We start from the raw sequence: 9,849 nt of genomic DNA on the forward strand, positions 1-9,849 counted from the left end.
GAAAAAACTAACTAATCAATCCATTTCATTACCCCTCCTCTCGACCCTCCTGACAATGACTGCTTTGAGCAGGCAGATGTGACTGCTCATTGACACTTCCCTGTTCCGTTGCCAGTCTCAGATCTCCAAATCTGCTCTTCTGCACTCAGTCCCATCTCTCATTTCCCTTTCATGTGAGGTATGCATATCACATGCTTCTGTGCAGTTGTCTGTCTCTGTACTCTGAGCCAGCCAGCTCCGCTCTGCCTCACTCAGTCCCACCTCATCTTCTCGTCCACTCACATGCCTTCTTATGAATAACAGAACTAGAAGCTAATGTGCACACCCTCCAGCTGCTCTGTGTTTGCCACAATATAGGGGGGGGGGGGCAGGGTTGGAAGAGCAGAGAGCCGGTGACTGAGTCACCAGCTCTCTGCTCAGAGAGAGCTGAGCGATTAGCAGTGTTTGATCACTAGGTTCTCAGTCTTAGAGCCAGCGGGGGACAGATGCAGCATCGGACCGGTGCTGCATCCACCTAGGTAAGTATGATTAAAAAAAAAAAATCCCATACTTCTCTTTTAATGATTATAATTGTCTATGGTCTGTACAATATGGGCTATACAGTAGTAGTATTGAATATATTCTAACATTGTTGTAGACATTTTTGGATCAAACGCTGGAATGCACTTTTTTTTTTCCAAACTAACCAGGGAAAGAAAAAGAAAACCCTGCGCTACTTTTAGGCCTAAAAGAGTTCATGCAGCAAAGCCATTGTGTCTCATCAAGTAGTTAACACAACAAAGTTGTTGGTTTTTTTGTTTAGACAAAGTAAAAGAGAATGTAGTGTTTTTTGTGAATTCAGCATTTTCTTGTTTATTTTGTTGTTTCTTTGATCCTTTATGGGGACACAACCTCCCAGAGTTCCACTTTATCTTAATTCATTCAGTCTAGCTTGAAAGCTTTTTGTGTAACCTTTAATCAGATAGCAATTGATGTCAATAATGACAGAGGCTTTCCTTTGATTTTGTGTTCTTAACCACTTACAACATCTACAAAAATGTATTTTCATCATGAAAGCTAAAAGATTCAACCGCATCTTGCTTAGAGTTTAGTGAAAAAGTGATAAAAATGATCAGAATACAATATACATATATAAATTCAAAATGATGTCTAATGTTTAACTGCTTCCCATCCAGCCTACAATAATATGGCTTGGGCGAGAGCTCCCTAGTTCCGAGAGGAAGTCGTATGATGTCCTCCTAGTTGCGTGCCAGCTACGTGCTGCAGCTCGATCTATCACCCACCGTGTCCACTGGATGCAGCGGACGACAAATCGGTGTACTGGGCCAGCCCTGGTATTCTGTGATCTCTGTTGCCAATCACAGTGATCACATGGCAGCTGTACACAATGAATGGCTTTCATTTATAGTCATTCATTGTGCAGTATTGGGATCTCTGTGATTTTTTTCACAGTGATTAAAATGTAAAAAAATCGCCAATCACACTACACTGTACCATGTGAGAGCTGTGGCCAATCACAGCTATCCCAATAGTACATAATGGCTATGATTGGATTCCATTAAAAAAAAATGATAGCTTATAGCAGTGATCATCAAGCAATCATATTGTTAAAAATCCTGATCAACTCCCCATAATAGTACAGTGTCTCAGTCATGGTAACAAAAATAAAAACATGAAAAAAAGAAAAAGTTAAAACATTTGAAAAAATATATTTCTCTTACGTCCTCCGACAGTCGCCGCCTCTTCATATTCGTCACATATGGGTATTAGACTTTGCTCCGAAGGAGTAGCTAGGCAACAGAATATGTTAACAATAAAGCTTTAACATATCCCACCCTCAAGGGGTGGTCCCCTCAGTCAATACCCTCCTACTTCCTGCAACCATATCTCAGTTTTAATGTCTAGCTTGTCAGGAGTGGCTGGCTCTCTCTGTGCTGGGACTTTTTGTCCCAGACTCTTTCTTCTTTTTGATATTTTGTTTGAGTTTTCTCTCTGCCTTTACTTAGCTGTTACTTTTGTCAGCATTAGTTAGTTCTTCGGACGAAGAGGATCATGCGGACTGGGTCTCGGGCTGATCCCCCTGGTCGCAGGTCGTGGGTCAGTGGCTTCCCAGTCTGCCATCGAGCGTTCAGCCAGGTATCGCTCCTGGCACAGTGAACGACCCATCCCTGTTCGGTGCAGGGATGATTGGTGAGGTGGCTACCTCACCGGACGCTGTGCGGTTTCTGAACCGCCATTGTGTGCGTCTTGAATTGCGACTCTCCCTGCCTCATGTGCAGCGGCTTGTTCGCCTGTGCGGGTTCCCCACGCCATGTGAGGTAAGTGTATCTATGTGGGGACCTGTCTGTCTGGGGGGGGTCTCAGTCTGGGACTGTGTAACCTGCCTTTAATCACACTGCTTGTCTCCCTATCTCTCGGCTGCATGCTGTGGGCTGCAAGGGGGGGGGGGAGCTGTATGACACTGAGTATGTCAGGCTGGGCAGTGTGAGGAGCTGTGTGCTGTGGGGCATGTTTTTAATGGCATGTTGGGGCATATACAGCGATCGCTGCGGCGATCTGACATGTATCCATATAATGGGTTAATATTGTGTGTGATTTTATGCACTGTGGAGCGGCGATTTCGGCGCCAAACGACGCCATTTTACCGGCGCCCGCTCCGGCCGCATGGTTTACATGCACGGCGGCCATTTTCTTGTAGCCTCCATAGGCTTACATAGAGCGCCCTGGCAGCATCACTTCCTCTCTCCTGGAAGCACCGATCGAGGCAGCAGCAGCAGCGGAGTCTCCTCAGGTTTTATCCTTCTATTCCTGTGTTCCATTGCCTGTATTCAGTCTGTATATTCCCTGTGGGGGTCTCATTGTGCCTGAGTGTGGTGCGGTGGGCTGCGCTTGCCGCGCTTGCTGTAAGGGGGCAGTTAACCCTTGGTTGTCTGGCATACAGGGGCAATGGATTCTCAGGAGGGCAAGTTTCCCACAGTATTGGTGGAAAGCCAGGGGACCGCTGTTTCCCCCCCAGGGGGGGATTTAGCCACTATTGTGGCTGGCCTTGCTGCACAGGTGCAAATGCTGGTGGCTGCTCAATCTACTAAACGGCCCAGAGTTGCTCTGTCCTCTGATTCTGAGGGTGAAGGTGATGGGGCTGTTCTGGCGGGGACCTCCCTATCGGGGTCCCGCTCCTCTCTTGATCTAGTGGGGTCTGAGGTAGAGGCTGAAGTTGAGGGGGTTGATAATTCTCCCCCTGGCTCGCCTGAAGAGCTTGCAATCATGGATGAGTTGATTGCTTCCATTAAGCAGACGCTACGTTTGCAGGACGAGGTGTGTCCCCCAGCTGCCTTGGCGGCTTATGGGACGCAGAGAAAACGCAGGACGCCGCAGGTTTTTCCCTGCAATGCTGATTTTCAGCGCGCTGTTAAGGACCAATGGCGCGATTTGCGCAAGCCTTTTGCGGTGCCAAGTAAATTTAAGCTGCGTTATCCTTTCTCGCCTGCCACTGATGAACGGTGGTGTGTGCCTCCGCCGGTGGATCATGCTATTGCGGTTTTGAACAAAGCCACTGCGATCCCTGCAGAGGGATCCCCTGTTTTCCGTGATGCCACGGATAGGAGACTGGAGTCTCTTGCCCGTCATACTTATTCTGTTACGGGTTCTATGCTTAAGGCTCTGTTTGCTTCTCTCATGGCGGCCCAGGCGATCGCAAGTTGGACGCAGATGCTTAGGCGCGTCCTAGTGGCCGATTCGGCCTCGGCGGCGACCCTGGATATGGTGGATCAGATCCACCAGGGTGTCATGTATCTGTGTGATGCGGACCTGGACCTGATTCCGTTGGCCGCGCGTGTGCACAGCGTGGCGGTGTTGTCTCGCCGCCTGGTTTGGTTGAAATGTTGGTCGGTGGACCAATCTTCACGTAAAACCTTAGTCAATCTGCCTTATGATGGGTCTCGCCTTTTTGGGGAGTCCCTGGATGTGTTGATTAAGGGGATTACCGGGGGTAAGAGCACTCTCTTGCCCCATTTCCCCAAGGCTAAGGGGGCTTCTGGGAAGAAGCATTCTCAGTTTCGGCCCCCTCAGGGGTCCTTTCGTGCCTTTCGGCCGCACTACAAGGGCAAACCGTTCAAGGGCCAAGGCTCTCAGAAGAAGCCCTGGTCTGGGAAACAGAAGTCCGGTCAATCCGGACCTGCGGCCCATAACAGTTCGGCCTGAAGGGGCGCCCTCACCCGGTTTTGGGGTGGGGGGACGCTTGCTCGGTTTTCTTCAGCCCTGGTTGGCCCGTGTGAGGGAAAGATGGGTTCTGGAAATCGTTCGATCTGGTTACAAGATCGAGTTTCTCTCTCGGCCGGAGAGCAGATTTTTTCCCTCAAATCTTCAACTGTCTCCAGAGCGCCTGCGGGACCTGCACCTGGCGGTGCGGGACCTGAGGGCTCAGGGAGTGGTGGTTCCGGTGCCTCATCGGGACAGATTTCGGGGGTTTTATTCCAATCTGTTCACCGTGCCCAGAAAGGAGGGCAAGGTTCGTCCGATTCTGGACTTGAAAGCTCTGAACCGCTCTGTGCGAGTTCGCAAGTTCCGCATGGAATCCCTGCGCTCGGTGGTGGCTGCCCTGGTTCCGGGGGAATTCATGGCCTCCATCGATTTGAAGGATGCGTACCTTCACATCCCCATATTCGAGGGTCATCAGAAGTACCTTCGATTTGCCATTGCGGAGGATCACTACCAGTTTGTGGCGTTGCCCTTTGGGCTCGCCTCGGCTCCGCGGGTCTTCACCAAGGTGCTTGCACCGGTTCTGGCATTATTGAGAGCCCAGGGCATTTCTGTCCTGGGGTATCTGGACGACATTCTGGTTCGGTCTGCGACCAGACAGGGTCTGGAGAAGGACCTGTCTGTCACAATGCAAACTCTGCAGGAGTTCGGTTGGACGATAAATGTTCCAAAGTCGACACTGAGTCCGTCGGTTCGTCTCCCCTATCTGGGAATGATACTGGACTCGGTGCAGGCGAAGGTCTTCCTGCCGGAAGACAAACTCAGGACTCTTCAGGAGGAAGTCAGGTCCCTCAGGGACGTTCCACACTCGTCTCTGCGGACGGGTATGAGATGTCTGGGATTGATGGTCTCGGCCTTCGAGGCGATTCCTTTCGCGCAGTTTCACACGCGGGGTCTCCAAGCGGAGATCCTGTCCAGGTGGGACGGGCGACCTCAATCTCTGGATCTTCAGATCTCGTTGAGTCATCGCACCAGGGAAAACCTTCTGTGGTGGCTCCAGTCCCCGTTGGTGTCCGGGGGCAAGTCTTTTCGTCCGATCTCGTGGACGATAATCACCACGGATGCCAGCCTGTCGGGCTGGGGTGGTGTTCTGGGCGTTCTGTCCGCCCAGGGGACCTGGTCGGAGGGGGAGTCTTCCCTTCCGATCAACATTCTGGAATTGCGTGCGATAAGGCTCTGTCTTCATCGCTGGACGGACCGGCTGCAGGGCTGCCCGGTTCGGGTGCAGACGGACAATGCCACGGCGGTGGCCTACATCAACCACCAAGGGGGCACCAGGAGTGCCCGAGCGGCTCGAGAAGTGGCCGGCATTCTGTCTTGGGCCGAGACTCATGTCCCGGCGATAACGGCGGTTCACATTCCGGGAGTGGAGAACTGGCAGGCGGACTATCTGAGTCGCCAGACCCTGGATCAGGGGGAATGGTCTCTCCACCCGGCTGTCTTCCAGATGTTGTGCGCGAAGTGGGGTCTTCCAGATGTGGACCTGTTCGCGTCTCGCCTCAACTACAAGGTGAAGAGGTTCGTGGCAAGGACGCGCGACCCTCGGGCAGACGCGTCGGACGCGTTAGTGGCCCCGTGGCATCAGTACAGGCTGATGTACGCGTTTCCACCGATTCAGTTGCTGTCCAGGTTCCTTCGCAGGTTGCACTCGGAACGCAGCACGGTGATTCTTGTGGCACCGGACTGGCCTCGCCGGTCCTGGTACGCAGACCTCGTGAATCTGGCGGTCGACGCTCCTTGGCGTCTGCCTCTTCGAGACGATCTACTGTCTCAAGGACCGATTTACCATCCTGCTTTACAGTCGCTGGCTTTGACGGCCTGGCTGTTGAGACCGAGGTCCTGAAGGAGAAGGGTCTCTCTCCAGAGGTCGTTCATACTTTGATCAACGCGAGGAAGTCTTCCTCGGGGAAGGTTTATTACCGTACTTGGAAGGCCTATTTTGCCTGGTGTGAGTCCAGGGGGTTTTCACCCCGCACGTACTCGGTTTCCCGTGTGCTGTCTTTCCTTCAGACGGGTGTCGATCAGCGTTTGGCGCTGGCTACGATTAAGGGTCAGGTGTCGGCGCTGGCCGTTCTGTTTCAACGTCCCGTGGCTTCCAACTCCTTGGTTGGCACTTTTATTCAGGGTGTGCGGCATCTGGTTCCTCCTAGGAGGGATCCTTTGCCCCCTTGGGACTTGAATCTAGTTCTGTCTGTGTTACAACGTGCTCCTTTTGAACAGATCAGGGAGATCTCGTTGTCTATGTTGTCCAAAAAAGTCGCCTTTTTGGTGGCGATCACTTCGGCTCGCAGAGTGTCGGAACTGGCGGCTTTGTCCTGCAAGTCTCCGTACCTGGTTGTTCATTTGGATAAGGTGGTCTTGCGACCTAATCCTTCTTTTCTACCGAAACGAGTTTCGGAATTCCATCTTAACGAGGATATTGTTTTGCCTTCGTTGTGCACGAAGCCTAAACATCCAAAGGAGGTGAGATTGCACTCTCTGGATGTTGTTCGGGCGATAAGGGTTTACCTTAAATCGACTGAGTCTTTTCGTAAGACTGACTCCTTGTTTGTTCTTCCAGAGGGTCCTCGGAAGGGCATGGCGGCTTCCGCCTCTACCATTGCCAAATGGATCAGGCAGACCATTGAACAGGCCTATGCCTTGCAGGGGAAGGTTCCCCCTGTGCCTGTGAAGGCGCACTCTACTAGATCACTGAGTACGTCTTGGGCCTGCCGTCATGGGGCTTCTGTAGCCCAGGTGTGTAAGGCGGCGACTTGGTCGACCGTACACACTTTCACAAAATTCTACAAAGTAGATGTTCAGGCATCGGCGGATGCTTCCTTTGGCCGCAAGGTTCTTAGTGCGGCTGTTCCATAGGGTCCCTTATTGGGGACTCCTGGCTGTTGGGATAGCTTTTTTGTATCCCCTGGTTTTTTTTTTGTCTTTTCCTGGGTTGTTGCTCCTGTTGAGCACTTATTTTTGCTGTTGCCCAGCTGGTTTCCTTCCTTTGGTAAGGTTCCTTTCTTTGATGTGGAGACTGCGTTGCCTTTCGGCGCGGATGCGTTTCCCACCCCTCATGTTTGCACTGCTTTGGGACGTCCCCATATGTGACGAATATGAAGAGGCGGCGACTGTCGGAGGACGTAAGAGAAAACGGAATTTTTGTAAAATCTTACCTGTAAAATTCCTTTCTCTGAGTCCTCCGACAGTCGCCGCCCCCGCCCCTCTTTTGGGGTTTGAATGTATACTCTACTGCTATTCCACTAAAACTGAGATATGGTTGCAGGAAGTAGGAGGGTATTGACTGAGGGGACCACCCCTTGAGGGTGGGATATGTTAAAGCTTTATTGTTAACATATTCTGTTGCCTAGCTACTCCTTCGGAGCAAAGTCTAATACCCATATGTGACGAATATGAAGAGGCGGCGACTGTCGGAGGACTCAGAGAAAGGAATTTTACAGGTAAGATTTTACAAAAATTCCGTTATCTTTTAAATGTACTGTCACCATTTAGTATCCCTGATCACCACCACACCACCCATATGATGATACTGTACTGCTCTGGTGGCCGTATGTTAAAAAAAAAAAATTGTCTATTTTCCAAAAAATTGTGACAAAGAAACTACAATTTTAACTCACCGTGCCTCTTGGGTGTCTACATTTCAAAAAGGGGTCATTTGGGGGTATTTTCTACTGTCATGGCATTTTAGGACCTCAAGAAATGAGATCCCATCAGTACATCAGGATTGATCAATTTTCAGATATACAGTATATACCATAGTTTGTACTATACAGTTATACCCCTATAGGCCAGAGCAGTTTTTAAATTTTAACTATGGATCTCCTGATTTAGTAACAACTTTGCATTACCTAAATACTATTACATATTGTATAATGTATTTTTGGATTCCAAATTCTGCTTCTTCTGACAGTATTTTTTTATATATTTGTTTTTTTTTTTTCAAAAAATGTCTATGTATTCTGAATGCAAAAAGTAATAAGACAATGCAATACACTTTTCTTGATTTAAAACACTGTACTTATAAGACCAAAGGAGGGAATGGAATACAATTTCCGGACAGGGCGACACAGGTTGGGAAAGGGAGGGGATAACTATTGGCACATTGGAGGGGCACACTAGATAAAAGGAAAACATTAAAAAGGAAAAGCTGTTTTCTCATATTATACACTGATTAGTAGTTCTGTCATTTGACGATAGTGTTTAATGCCTGTATAATGTTTAGTTATTTCAAGTGGAGCTACACTGTTATGATGGAATTTCCTGTTTCGGTTTCTGTTTCTTGTTTTTTTCCAATAAAAAATATGCTGGATAAAAACCATGGGTCCAGCACTATTGTGACTGGTAAGAGTAATATCTGCAGCAGATTTCCCACTGCTTATGGGCCCAGCTACAGCCAAGATACAAAATATTGCTGCAGATACAGGTACAGCTTGGAGTTGCAGAAAAGCCATCTCTAAAAAAAGAGGTCACAAAGCATATATGGTGGCTACTAGCAGTGTTTCAAAATAGCAGTGCATCAAAATTTTCAGTTGCTAATCTGACAAAACTGGAACTATCAGTCCTGAAAATGTAAAATTAAGAGAACAAATCTTAGAAATAAACTGTAGTTAGGTAAAAACAAAAAGCTGCACCAAATGAAACTGATGAAAGGCTAGCACTTGTTGGATTATATAGGATGTACCCTAGAATTTACACTAAGCTTGCCCCAAAATATATTTAGCTGACTATAAGAATAAGACAGAAATTACAAACAATGAAAATGCTCTTACAGCAGAATCTGCACTAAGAATGAACTATCACAATAATGCAGCATGAAACATGTGAATATTTTGTGTACAAGATGAAAGGCCACTTGTGGGCAAACTGCTGAATTTGTATAGCTAGAATGAATCGGTAAAATAGACAACTTTAAACAACAAAAAGCTAAAAGTGTTAAAGAAAAAGTAGAAGACTTTTCCAATATCGACTCCAGAGCTACAAGTCATATGTCCAATGATAAAAAAACGTTCTTTACTCAGCTTGATCAAAGCAAGAAAGACTTAGCACAGCTGATGAACAGTGTATGATCTCAGAAAGAATAGACTCTACGTGGGCCTCTATCCTAATTATCAGAAATATACCTATTAAAGATATGCTTTATGTTCCTACTCTTAAAAGCAACCTGTTGTCAATGATGAAGTTCACCAAGCAAGACAATACAATACAGTATATAAAATGGTGAAGTGCTCCAAATCTACCTTTTTAGTGATTATGTCATATAACTGTCTGTGACCGTAAAATTCTGCCAATAATATGAATATATAAAAAAATATATAAAACTATATAAAAAAAGAAAAAAAACATCAAAGAAAAAACGTGTAGTCCAAATGAATATAAATATGAAGTCCCATATACCATCCAATCTCTTGTGATCAGTGGATGATTACCAAATTCATAGGGCATAAATGACTTGCACTCCAAATATATAAAGTGTCCCATACAGCATCCCATCTATATACAATCAGTGGAAGATTTGTAAACTCTTCCTACAGGTAATACGTGATTTCCTCCACATCACTCAGCACCCACAGTGCCCTTCATCACACCTATTTG

The sequence above is a fragment of the Pelophylax lessonae genome (genome assembly GCF_965119305.1).
Source record: "Pelophylax lessonae genome assembly, chromosome: 1".
Lineage (NCBI taxonomy): Eukaryota > Metazoa > Chordata > Amphibia > Anura > Ranidae > Pelophylax > Pelophylax lessonae.